At 37.5% G+C, this 14,134-nt stretch overlaps 1 long non-coding RNA gene across 1 annotated transcript; it reads left to right on the top strand.

Annotated features, from left to right (window-relative positions):
- The first annotated feature begins 6,383 nt into the window (after positions 1–6,383).
- On the top strand, positions 6,384–13,738 carry LOC142056911 (uncharacterized). The gene is made up of 3 exons (XR_012660469.1): positions 6,384–6,805; positions 9,198–9,301; positions 11,200–13,738. It is a non-coding gene; the product is annotated as an uncharacterized LOC142056911 (long non-coding RNA).
- Positions 13,739–14,134: the final 396 nt, after the last annotated feature.

The raw sequence follows: 14,134 nt of genomic DNA, 5'->3' as shown, positions 1-14,134 counted from the left end.
CATCTTTACAGTGCAAGCCCATTTTTCTAGGTAAATGGGTAAATACGCTGCATTTAGGCAGAAGCGCCTTGGTTTTCACAGTAAGGACTATCACTTTTCCTGCCTGTATGTCTCAATATGTTATTCAACCTCAGAGTATGTTGCGTAGACTAGCTTTGATAAAAAGCCAGCAGTAGCATTGCTCTGTGGTTACCCCATCTACTTGCCTGAGTCCCACTGTCAATTCTTAGTTTTGCGTGAAGAGATTCAACAAAACATTTCATGCATATCTCTACAAAAACTACTATACTGGCTAGGGAAGTCGGATGTGACCCATTTTGATCACTTTGTGTAGGGTAGTTCACTCTCTTGAGAGCAAATATTTTAGTTCTTGTTTCCTGTGTCAAGGTTTTCAGTGGAGCAAGAACTGGATTCATGACTCTTCGTCTTAAGAGGGTACCCATAGCCCTTGGCTAAGGAATTGCTAGCAAGTTTAGTCTTTCTTTGGTGTGCTGAATATTTAATTAGTTATTGCAAAGTGGAACAGCTTTCAGGCTCAAATGGGAGAGGGTAGATATTTTCCTGTCTCATTAATATCTTATGGGATAGTCTCCTGGAAGGTAAGTATTCAGATCTTCTCAAGCAGAGAATAGAGTGAACCCAGGTCTCAGGCTCAGGGCATAGGCTTGGAATTAAATTAACTAGAAAGCTGTCTAGTTCTAAATGGGTCAGCCTGTGTGTGAGTAAAAATAGTCCAGGTAAGTTAAGTCACCTTGCTTTTGCTGCAATAGGCAGTCATCCTGTGAATCCTAACTAGGGAGAGGGGTCTGCCTCTGATGGGATCTATATTTGAGGCACAGTTTTCCACGATCACAATTTCTAATTGTCTCCTTAAGCATGTGCACTGGATTTTTGTGGCTCCTACTGTAATCGTACTGCTAGAGATTTAATTCTTCTCCCACAAAGTGTAAGAAACCTCCAAGACAAAGCAAGGCTGCAGACTTGACTAAGTAGCTACACACCAGAAAGCAGTTGTTCTAAGCATGTGTGAACCATTACTGGAGCAAACACCTACAGATATCATGGCCCCCAGGTAAACCAAAGGGAGCACCCTAGCTGCCTGGCTTTCTCAGTAGTATCCTATCCTGATAGACATTGTCAAAAGGGTGTGAGTGAATTCTCTCAAAAAAGTATGGTTGACTGGATATAAGCACTGTGAGAACCCAAAGATTATACTTGGTACCCAGTTTAGCTTCAATACTAGCTGCTTTTTTTTTTTTGCCTTTTTTTTTTTTTTTGGTGTGAATTAGCTGTATTTTTATTTGAAATGGTTTAGCAGCTAAGCTAGAAAAAAGGTAAATAAAAAAACAGGATCTATGTCTGAAATGCTCACCTATCCAAGATTCATGGAAAATAGAAATCTCAAAGTGTTTCTCAATAACTTTCCACTTTCTTATAACTTAGATTTTACCTTCTACGTCTGAAATCATCAGACCTTGGTAGATAGCTTGGGTGTTCCAACTTTGTTAAATAATTGAATGCTCGGCAGGTTTTCTCTTTCCATGTTCATGTACCAAGTGAAAGATAAAATGGAAATAATGGCAATTTTTTTTGATAAATGAAAATTATGTCAGTTTGAGGTTAATTCTCCCACTGTGACTATGTTCCTCCTAAACATTCTTTTATCATTCAGTCAGCAAATACATTTTGGGATCCTGTTTACCATGAGATCTCCAAATGGAAGATTTATCTGAGAAAACATTCTAGCAGCTCCAAATTGTGGCAGTTGTTAATGATGGAAATAAGGAAATATTTTTGTAAATTGATGCTGAGTGCTTTCTTTATGATAACTGAGAATTCCCTGATTCTCACTGAAACTGTTTTTCCTTATGAATACCCTGTACAATTTGCAGTTTTTGTTGTTTTCCAACATAAACTTAAGCCATGATACAAAGCTTGTGTTGTTAAAGTAATTTGCATTTTAAAGGGCATCTATACTGTGTTTCAACTACAAAGACATAGTAGAAAATACATAGGGGAGAAAGGAAAATGGAGGGGCTGAGGTTGATTTCACTTTGGCACTTTCACTTCGTACATTTACTTGATAAAACCTGCCAAATTTGATTTTGGAGTGTGCATGTACAGCATATATCAAAAGTGCTAGCACATTTTCAGAAAGGAAAATCAAGACAATAATTCAATGTGAAAAGCTCATTCTTAACTGATAGATTAGTTGAGGTTTCACGGCTCACTGTACATTATAAGACCAACATAGAAGATGCTGTTACGAATCATGGGAAAAAGTTTGTCTTAAGAGAAAAATGTGTTTGTTGAGGAATGTTGACTTGATAATTACACTTTCTACCCAAAAGTTCAGATAACTCTGACGCCATGTATTGATGCTACACTCCTAGGACAAAGGCCACAAAAGCACCACTTTAGAATTAAAAAAAAAAAAAGGAATAGAGATTGGGAGGTCATCTACTCTACTCTCCTGCCAAAAAGTAGGATCAGCTATACCTGTGTGGGCAGAAGTCTGTCTAATCTGTTCTTTAAAACCCTTCACAATTGATAGAAATTCCAAAGCCTCCTTGAGTAATTCACCTCAGACCTTAGCTATCTGAACTGTAGAAAAGACTTGTCTATCTTAATATCTAACACAGTGTAGGTAGCTAGTAACAACAGTTTTATACCTCCAAAATTTTAAACCTTAAAATAAGTCCTTAAAATTTGTATTAAATACATTTCATTATTCTTTTCCTTTTGTTAGAGGAAGAAAGGTTTGAAGACATCAGCTGATACAGCCGAGGTCAACGCTGCAAGCCCATAAGAAAAACCTGGATTGAGCGATACATTTCAAGCTTGTTTCAAGGTAGGTTAAGGCAAAAGTCTTTTTCAAACTCCCCTCACTTTTTCAGTCATACAAAATTCTACAGCACGAAGATAAGCTATCTTTCTGCACTCTTTGTGTAATCAATCTGTGCTGTGCTCACCAGTGAGATGATATGTCTGCGTCACCAACCCTTTTGATGGACAGCTTTTTATCAGTGCACTGCAGAAGCTATATAGTAACAAATACCAAACTTTCTCTTTTATAGAATAGAAATGTATTTTATATAGCCACAGTCACAGCTGTGCATGAAAAAATATAGTGGTATATACATTTCCTTAGAACAAACCCTACTTAAAGTGATACATTTGCCAAAATGTCATTGTTATTTTTATTCCTATTGATGCAAATAAATTATTTTTTTACCTCCTTGTGAGTTGTCCTTCCCTCCTCCATCAATATCTCCTCAGTATCGTCAGGAATCTGGATCAAAACTTTAAGGGCTGTTGAATCCAGCAGAATGTGCCTTCTCAGCAGTATAATGAGTCAATGGATTTACTAAATCTCACAACTGGCTTAGAGGAACAGGAAAGAATCTGGACATAATGAGAATAAAACCCATCCTTCTTTTCTGTCTCATTTGTTTTTGCAATAAACAATTCTGAACAAATCAACAGCTAATGGCATTGCCTATAGCTGGGGTTAGCACTATGAGAGCTCCTCGCTTTGGCAGTGAACCTTACTCTTCAGCTGGATAAAAAGCCACCGCTTCTTCAAGCCAGAACTTCCAATTATGGCAAAATTTTCCATTATGAGGGCTGATCAGAAATCTTACCAAGGCCAGTTTAAGTTGCAAAGTTCCTAATTCTGTTAGCAATCTGGTGGATGATGTGGTAGCTTCATCCCTAACAGTCTCCATCCATCTACAGAAAATATTGAAGTATGTTTTTGGAAAAATTTACAAATTCTGCTGGCAAGTGTGAAAGAGTGGGGGAAATAAACCTAGTGGTCTTTTTACTGATTCTGTGTCTCTTTATCTGAAAGACAATTAGGAAGAGAAAGAAGTTGGACAAAACCTGATCCTTGCTGTGAGACTGCGGAGGGGAGAAACAAACATCTAGCAGGTAAGAAATCTGTTCAGATTTGCTGAAGCTCATGAAGGGACAGATGAAGGGACTGACAGCTCTTTTTTGAACTGACTGTAACCTTTATAAACAGTTTGGTTTGGGTTTGCGTAAATCATAGTTCTGGTTTATCCATAATTTTTATTTTTAGCTTAGTTACCCACACTTCGCTGATTCTCATCAAGTAGCTTCAAGATATATATCACCCTCCTACCTGTTCTGTCTATGCCTGAGGCTTTTTCACCTCTCCCCTACCTCCAGATGCTTCAAATGGTGCATCAAAGTGTGACAGTGATGAGGTCTCTGGAAGCACTGTGGGGATAATGCTGCAGAGGTCTTGTTCCTTTCATGGCTGCAGCAGCTGACTGGGAGCAGAGTAGCTAGGTGGGTGGAGGAGGGAAATGGAGCAGCAAAGTGAAATTACCAAATGCTGAAGTACTAGAGCCTGCATTACTGTCACTCTGCTCCTCCTAGAAGCCAGGGGCTGAGCAGCAGAGGTCCAAGTGGGACCTGGTGGGTCTCAGTGCATGCCCAGCATTCCGGCCAGCACTAATCTGCACTGCACACCTCCACCTCCAAACAGGGGAGCAATCTCAGATGCTGCTCTTGCTCCACACTTCATATCCAAATACCACCCCCCTGCCAAGATATCTGAACAAAGTATTGATAAGAGATGGACAACACACTAATTTATATTAATTTCTTTTCTTAGCCTAGAAAATAGAGAATAATGAGATCTTTTTCTGTGATTAGCCCAGGAATGCTAAAAACTTTTTGGAATATAGACTATCTTTGGCTCTAGGTATTACAGAGTAAATATTTACTTGCTAATACTTAGAAGATATTACAGTTAAAATAATGTCATTTCCTAAAGTTAAATAAAAGTTAGTCAGAGATATATTAAGTAATTTAGTGAACAGTTTGGTAGACTTCTTTGTTTCACTGTGGGCTTAATTATTTTACCTGACAGCTTATGTAAAACTTGATCATACCCACTTACGCATTGCTCCTCTTGAAGGTGATAAATACAGCATTATACCACAATAAGCATCAGGTAAACTCTATATGAAACTTCAAATTTGCAGAATGCACATGACTTATGTGGCCTCTGAGTGGTCTTTTACAGTAAAGATGTTTTAAAAATTCTTAGCCCAGATTAATGAAGATTAAAATCTACTTCCAAAAACAAATTTGAAATGCAAGTATACCAGCTCCCTCCTGTATTGACTTTTAAGGTCTAAGAGTTGATTTGCCATAGGTCTTCTCTTTCATTGAAGATGTGGAGCTTTTCTCATTGCTAGGTATCAGATGTGTGTTCAAAGAGATGTCTTCGTGTGCTCTAAGCTCTTCTGTAACATAATGCTTTAGGTACTCAAAGTATTTCAAGTAAACTAAGTACTGCAATGCAGAACTTTGCAGTATCACTGAAGAGGGTTCATTGGTCACAGCAGAGTTGCAGAAGTTTCAAAAGAGATCACAGAGAGCTAGAAAAACTATAATTCTTTACTGTTCATTATTCAGTTGATTGAATTATTAAAAGGGGAGAGAAATAATAAAGAAATTATAAGAAAGGTAGTGAAATCGAGTTGTGATGTAAGATGAGAAGCAGCAGTAATTACTACTAAATTATTTCCTCTAGTCAGAAAACAGCTGACTTTTTAATGACTGGCAGCAGCTCAGCTCCTTCAAGACAAAAGCAGGAATGGGGAAGTACTTTTATTTTTGCCCATAGTGATTATACATGCCTAAGGAAAAGAGAAAGTATATTATGCAGAGGGTGACTGAGTACTGAAATTTAGGATATCTTCATTTGCTCTGATTTGCTTTCTCCTTAAGACCAAATAAGAAAAACAAATTTATCTTTAATATCAAGCATTATACAACCAAAGGTTTCCAGCTTTTTGTAGAATTCAGCCTCTTTAGTGGCAATATCATGAGAAAATAAATCTCTGGCTTTTACTGAAATTATGTTATTGGTTTTTATCTAGTCTGTTATATGCAAATCAGAAACATCTCATGCTGAATGTTACTCTTAATAGCCATTTCCAAAAGTCTTTTTCTCTATGTCATGTTTAATAATAAAAGTTTTGATTGAGTTTGCTGCAGTTTGTTTTCAGAATGACTTTCAAATGCACTGCTTGTCTCCATGCTGAAGTGAAAATGTAAGCAATACTAGTGACAAGCATATTTTGCTTTTTTGCAGATTTCAAACACTTTCTAAGGTCATGTGGGTATTGCTGGCCAAGCATCAGTAGTTCATTCGTTGCTTGATTACAAGTGGAATTGTAAATGGAATGAAATAAGATGGATATGGAGGATTACCAACTGCTGTTGGCATACAACCGCATGCTTAAAGATGTCTTCATTCATTAACAGACTATTTTAGCCTGCCAAGGTTGAAAATTAAATGCAAGTCACAGCTTGTACATTTATCACTGTAAGGAAAGCATCCTGCCAGTACTGGTTAGGCAAAGTGTACTTGTAGCCATTAGTAGTCTAGTCTGCTTATCGGGCTCAATCTGTTTCTAATGGCAACCTTTGCAGTGACAGCATTGTTCCCATCTGTGCTCACATGAGAGATTTTAAATCTTAGCTTTTAAAGTTCTGAAATAACCTTACAGACACAATTATTTACTTTCTTAGGAATTCTTCCAGCTGGTGTACAGCAACCCGGTGTACCTGCAACAAGCAAGCTGGCCCCTACCTTCTGCCCAGCAAGCCAAATAACAGTTAGCCAGTATTGCCTCTAAGTACAACAGATAACAGTGACTTGGTATCTTAAATTTGTTCTCTTAAACTACCCACAGTTCTCCTATCCATATAATGAACGATGGCTCTACTTCTCCTTCTCGGAGTGAGCTGGTAAGTGCTGGTTAACAAATCTGTTAACAAATCAAAGTGACAATTGCTTGTGGGTGTTAATGATACAATAATACATATGTCAGGAGAAAAGTGAGATATGGGGGTAGGTGGACGGAGGCAGGGGAGGGATGGAGGGCAGTAGGGAAAAGAAAGAAGATGCAGGGGACAGTGGTGGGAGCGTGCTGGTTGGTCCTGGAAAAAATATGGGACAACATACAGGAAAAGGAACAGTTGCATATAGCCTGATGTTTTTACTGAGTTTCTACTTTTGCTGCTACATTATGCCTTGTACAACAAATTTTGATGACGTATGTGTCATACCATACATTATTTCAGCTTTGCTAAATCAAACTGTTTATAAAATTTTTCTTTGTAGTACATGTAAATACTTCTCCTTTAGTGAATAATTGTTTTGGGTCCGAAAAGCTGCACTGGAAAGTGGGTGTATCTATGTATTTTCTTGTGTTTTAAATGTGTCTGACGTAGTAGAAATTTTGAAGGGCCTTTTTGTAGTTGCCTTGGAGGTCTGGAATAATAGGTAAACAATCAGTTGAACTATTATTTAAAGTATAAGCATAATAATGCAGAAAGAGAAGAGGAAGGTGCCAGCTTTTTTTCAGTTCTTACCAAAATAAAATTATGTTTTTCTGGTTTTCTCCTTTATTTTGAATAGGCCAGGGTAATTTTAAATCTGGAGTTCTTTCTCATCAAAGTTTTATTACACTATAGAAGAAACAGCTATGCCAATTTAAGATGTTACCGACTCCAGGCTGCCAGTACCTCTACTGTAATTTATTGATCTTCCATTCCAACACAACTGCAGAAACAAATCCATGACTCATATGCCGCCAGTTTCTTAAGAGAAAACCTGGCAGTAACAGCATGTGGCATGCTAAACTGGCCTGGCTGACTTGGGCAGATAGGTGGGCTTTGTGGGGAGCTCCGGGAGAAGCAAGAAGTCAGACTGATCCTAAACTGGCATTTCTGCCCTGAGCATCTGACAGCAACTCGGGCACAGGGAGCCCTATTCCGTACCTTTGTCCCAAGATAAGGACTGTCTTAGCAACCCTTTTCTGTCCTTGAGTAGGAAAATAAGGAAACATTTTGCTCTCCCAGTGAATATGTGAGGATGGTGGCAAGTGCCTGAGTCTCTGCATACATAATGATGACCATTTAAATATTTGTTAGTACGAAAAAAGACGAGTAAGCGACAGCGCCTATGTGCAGGTTAAAGCGAATGTTTGTGGTGACAGGCTAAAAAGCAAATCTTAGTGTAGGATGCAGAGTGCTTTCCACAAGGCCATAGGAGAAATGTAGCTGATTGAAAGAGAAAGCAAACAAGGAGATGGAGGGGAAGGCAAGCCAAGGCACTGAGGACACAAAGGGAATGACAATGGAACAAAAGAAAGGAAAATAGAGAACTATTGGGAGGAAATAAAAATGTTTTCATGGCTCTGACTACAACAAGGTAAGTCTGAAGTAAAATAATGCTACAAAAATAGAACGGACTGGATACACACATTTCATGTTCCTGAACATCATTCTTTCTCAGCCTCTGAGTAGTATCTGACAAATTGTGCCTTTTGAAAAAAAAAAACAAACCAAACAAACCAAACCACAAAACCAAACAACAACTGAATGACAAGGACTGTATCAGTCTTAACCTCTGCCTATTTTAAAGTCTGAACATGTATATTTATCCAAATTTCATAAATAACTAATACACTGAAGCAGAGGCTAAAAGCCTTTGACATGGAGGTTTAAAATACCTGTGAACTGGGTTCATTAAAAGAAAAACCACCGAGGCAAAGCTTGAATAGCTGATTTATCTAAATTCTTCCAATATTTGTCAGTTACTACTGTGCACATTGTGTTTCTGTGATAGTAACTGAGTGCAAGACCCTTCTCCAAAAGCAAAATTCAGCTTCCTTGACTGGAATTGGAAAAATGGGCAGAAGAAAGTGATCCTATCTTCCAGGGTTTAGAGAATAGTAGGAGAAATTCACATAAAATAAGGGCTCATTCTCTGGAGGTGAGGGTAAGATGTTAAATTATTAATATCTTTCAAAATATTAAAGGCCAGTGGGATGTTTTGAACAAATAAACATCATTTAATTCTTAATGAATTATCAAAAAAACCCTCCCAAATGACTAGGAGCAAAAATTGAGTAACTACAATTTAATTTTAGCTCAAATATGTTCAAGCAATCTGAAGATCTGAAAAATGAATTGAAACTGTGTTAACTGTCTGGTTAGTGAGCAGTGTAATAATTAAGCTGCAATAACAGGAAACTAGGTCAAAGAGCTCAGATATATTACAATAGGCCAAGGTTTAGAATATCCAAATTAATCTTCTATGGGAAATAACAGTCACTATTTCATTCCTACGCACATCTACTAAGACTGAGACAGCAGCAATGTTTGGAGAAGTCAGAAGAGAAAGAGGAAAACTCTGAGTCCTGAGGTGTCTGTAGAACAATTGATTAGACAAAATGCATTTCGCAAGGTAAAACAAATGCTGAAATAAGGACCCTTTACAGATTCTTCCTTTTCCTGTCCCAAGGTAAGTTCCACGTGCTGTAGTGTCGATGAAAGTACATTGGAGAGACGGAACACGGACACAAGTTTCTGATTTGAATTTAGTTAGTCACCGTTTAAAACAAAGACATGAAATCATTAAAGATTGGGAGAAAAAAGGCACAGGCACGATGAGAAACATTAAAGCTAAGGAAAGAAGTGGAGGGGAGGGAGGCGGCGGCTCGCCAAGGCTGAGGGTTGGTGTGTCCCTGAGAAGGTGGCTGCCGGCCTTGGGGGAGTGTATTAAATTACCCTGGTATTATGATTGCCCCAAGCCATTGCAGTGTGTTTTAGCAATACGTAATTGCGTACGTACCCATTTTAAGGGTAATCATGCTTTCGAGTCTCCACATTCAGTAAAAGTGAACATCCAAATCAAAGCAGTCCAAAGACATGGGCAAAATTTGTGTTGTGAGGGTGAATTAATCTCACCTAAGCATAGCTGCTTGTACTGCAGCCATTACAGCTGAGCTTGTCATCCTCAAATTAATTTGTAGGCAATGAAGACTTTTTTAGGTTGCAGATGTGCTGAATCTTACGTTAAATACAGTCTTTATTTCGTTTTATGTGCCCATATGGGAAATTTAACAGACTAGCTGAAACGCAGTAACACATGTGGCAATTCTCTCTGGTCAAGTGAATATTGCTTTCTGTGCCTCCATTATGCGCTGATATGAAAATTTTTAAAGGAAATAAAACTCAATTTTCTTCAGAAATATTTTTGGTGGTATATAAAACTACTACTACTAAAGATGATGTCATAAATATTGGAAGAGTGTTGTCAACTACCTATGGACCCAAGGCACTTGTACTAGGCGTTCATTCTCTCAGCAATACTCTGCATCATGCTCACATCTGAAAGTAGATCTAAACATTTATGACTCAGTTAAACAACACTCAGAATTCAGTCAGTAGAAAAATTATTTCATATTCATATGAGGCTTTTTGTTTTTGTTTTGTTTCCCTCCTTCTACAACAGCAGTTGGTTAACATTTTCCTCCTTATCAAAATAACCCAGAGGAAAAAACAGTGTTCTGAATTAGCATAATAGCAGCTTTGGCACATTTGTTGATAGATGCAGAAATCAAACAATTCAACAGCTAATAAGGAAAAAAAAAACCAAACCCATGCTCACATCTCTTTAGTATACTTGTACCAACATCACAAATGTGCTCAAAAAATGAATGTAAAGAGGGTTAAAGTAGAAACATAAACTCAGCTACATTCAAATTAATTTGAAAGCATGAAATAATCGCTGCTGAAAATTATGCTATTAAAAAATTCAATTAAGATTTGTGACTCACTTCAGTTTTGATTTTATCCCTTCTGCTCTAGAAAATTATGAACTGCAAATCAAGTGCCCAGTGGGGTTTGGGAGGCAATGACGAACATTCAAGACATTTCTTTTGGATTAGGACAGTACTGACTATGAAAAAAGCGATCAAGATACCTCACTGAATTTCTTACATATCGCAATACTGTTGCAGTTGACCTGTTTCTATTCAGTGTAGTATGTTTTAACATTTGTGATTTGTTTTACAACATTTTGAGAAAGAAATGCTATTATTTTTCAGGAACTTGATGTTGAGGGATTTTTATGTTTATGATACACTTTGAGTAAAATATTTATCCTGAAACCAGCAGCAGCATGTTTCTAACTTTCCCATTTAACTGCATTTTCTAGTGTTAGCTGTAGCAGAAAACCCAGAAACACTGAACCTTTGTATCTGACATCTACACAAGCTGTTCAGCAGTGGGAGAGTGAAATATGTAGCTATATCTAGTCCTATCATATCAGCAGTTACAGTATTTCTGTTGCTTTTACAGCACCTTCTCTCACGATCACCTGAGCTCATGAGAAACTAAGGAAGAATCATAAAGATGTTGGTTGGAAGGAGCCCCAACCTGACGCTTGGAGCAGGACTTAGACCAGTAGTAGCTCAAGTTCAGCCTATCGTACGCAAATAGCCGTTAAGCATGTATCTTCCAAACCAGACTTACTGTCATTCCAGAGCACCATCTGGGATGGAACTTGCAAATCAAACATCTTAAGGAAAAATGGGCAGATAATACAAGAATGTGACTTGTAACTGGTGCCAATTATTACTGGTATTGCTGCTTTGTTCCCAGGCCTGCTCACCAGGCTACAGACCCGAACCAGAGGAAAAGGAAAACAGCGTACGCTATTCCATTAGCAATCCCTTAATTTTGCCAGTGGGACACTCAGTAATCTCACAATGTTCCAAACCGACTATGGTCTCTCACTTCCTCTACCAAAACCAAAATATGTTGTAAGGTCACGTTTTCTAAATTTTATAAACAGATGCTATTGCTCGTATGTGATTGTACTGCTCACCAAATACTTTTGGGAAAACAAAATTAGCAAGCGATTGATTTCTTTTCCGTAATGAATGTTAACATAGTTTTCAACACGTAGTAGATTTTTTTTACCCCACAGTATGTTCTCTGTATATACATGAATTTATATTAGAATATAATGGATCACAAATAAGTAATTTTTTGCAAGAATGGGATAATAATAATGTGGAAAAACCAAGAGCCATTTAAAAACAAGTTACATACTCTGAGGAAAAATAAAAGACCTAGAAAGAAGCAAACATGTATTTATATATTCATACATATTTATATAAATTTTTAAATTAATTTTTCTAGTTCACTTGAAGATGATTATGGATAATATAAGCAAATCCAGATCAAGTTATATTTGATCTTAAATATTTGTTTATAGCTTTGTGTTAAAAAGATTCCATCCATGATTTCCATTTTCTGAGTCAGTATTAAGACTCAGTTCTAAATTGGTCCCTTTCTTCCAAGAACCCATATGAGCTCAAATATCAATGGTTATCCAGAGACACTGCCTTTACAGTTAATAATGTATGCAACTAATCTTTGGCCAAAAAGAAGAAACGGTAGATTCTGGATTTGACTTTTTCTTTTCTCTAAAAATCAAGTAGGAATGCAATCTGGTTTTCTTCACACCACAGAAGAGGCAGTTAGCCTAGTACTGAGCTTATTTAGGTTATCATTACACCAGTGTCAATGAAGATACTCTTCTGTTACTGTGGAACCACTGAGAAGAAAATTAGGCCAATTTCTGCACACAGACAGCAATGAAGGAACCATTTAGGAATACCACATCTAAATTTAATAAATCTATGCCACATATGGCTCTGCAATTCAGACTGATCTCATATAAATTGTATGCCTAAATGACATACTAATTCTAGATTTGAAAAAAAAAGAAAAAGTCTTTTTTTGTGAGGGCAAACCCTGGAACAGCAAGAGTTTGAACTGGTTTTGTAATTGTGGTATTTCTAAAACATGCCTACCTCCCCGCCAAGTATTGTAGGAACATAATTTTTCCTATGTAGGGGGTTGTATATTCATAGATAAGGATCTATAGCTGTATATAGAAGGGGAAGAAAGGGAGCAAAACCAAGAACAGTATAAAAGAAACTAGACTTCTACTACCTTTGCAGCCTTAGGATCTTGAATAAAAGCTCTGACAGGTGTGAGAAACTATGACACAATACTAGTCAGAGGCTAGATGACCTTTTTTTATACAATGATTTGTAAGGCTCATGTCACCTCGGCGTTAACGTCTGCATTAGATGATCTAACCCAGACAAGTTATTTAGGCTCCATTATAGTCAACAGAGGAAGATATGCACTTGGAAAAGGCAGTTTCATCTTGCCCACATTAGAGCACAGAAAAATGTGGTCGCAGCAGCAGTGAAACACAGGAGGAAGGTACAATCCTAACAGGAAAGTGAGATGACCAGCCACAGGAAGAATGCATGGAAAATGGTTGCATTATGGTAATGGTGTTATATTGATTTTTTCAGCATCCTGCAAAGGAATCTTAGCAAGATTTTTGAGGAGAAAGTTGTCATATGTGTTCCCCCTCCAACATCAATTTTATCATTAATTTTGAAAGGTAACTTCACATGAAGTAACAAACCTCATCATTGTATAATTCTGAGCATAATGGAAATACAAAACATGTGCAAAGTTAATGTAGATGTAATGAAATCACTGAAGAAACCCTCTCTTCTGGTGTATCGGGACAGCTTCAGACATGCCAATTGGCTTATATAGGCAAGGCTAGGCACAATTTAGCCTGACTACTTCAGTTTATCAGTATTAATGTATGAAGAGCACTGTTTGTTGTGGGATTTAGTTGTCTCATTTCACCCCGCATTCACTCTCTTTTTGTTGTTTTCCTTTTCAGTACATTTTTAAAAAATTTCAGTTATTAAACTGTTCTTATCTCAACCCATGAGTTTTCTTACTTTTGCCCTTCCGATGCTCTCCCCCATCCCAGCGGGGCAGGTGAGAAAGAGGCTGTATGGGGCTTGGGTGCCAACTGGAGTTAAAACACAACACAGTATCCTTACAGTCACTCAATGGCTTCTAAATATAAGGGCCAGTTAGATGACTTTTGCCGCTGAGATCTGATAATAATTTGTTGACAGATATGAAATGATTCAGCTAAACAAATTCAACTGTTTTTTTCCCCAGAAGGAAGTATTATTTTCCTTTTTTTCTTTTTTAAAATAAATGTAGTGGTTAATTAAAGCTCAAGAAGTTTACAGCACCCAACATTTGAATTGCACTACACTTCACTTCAGAACTACGAGCACTTAATTTATAGTGCACTTTTTAAATTAATTGCCAGCCTTTCCATCAACAGAGTATTATTCTCCATTAGGAGGAGATTTTGCTATCCAGCTGCTTTGTG

This window comes from Phalacrocorax aristotelis, chromosome 4 (assembly GCF_949628215.1).
Source record: "Phalacrocorax aristotelis chromosome 4, bGulAri2.1, whole genome shotgun sequence".
Taxonomy (NCBI): Eukaryota; Metazoa; Chordata; class Aves; order Suliformes; family Phalacrocoracidae; genus Phalacrocorax; species Phalacrocorax aristotelis.
This window is presented reverse-complemented; position numbering and strand designations above follow the sequence as displayed.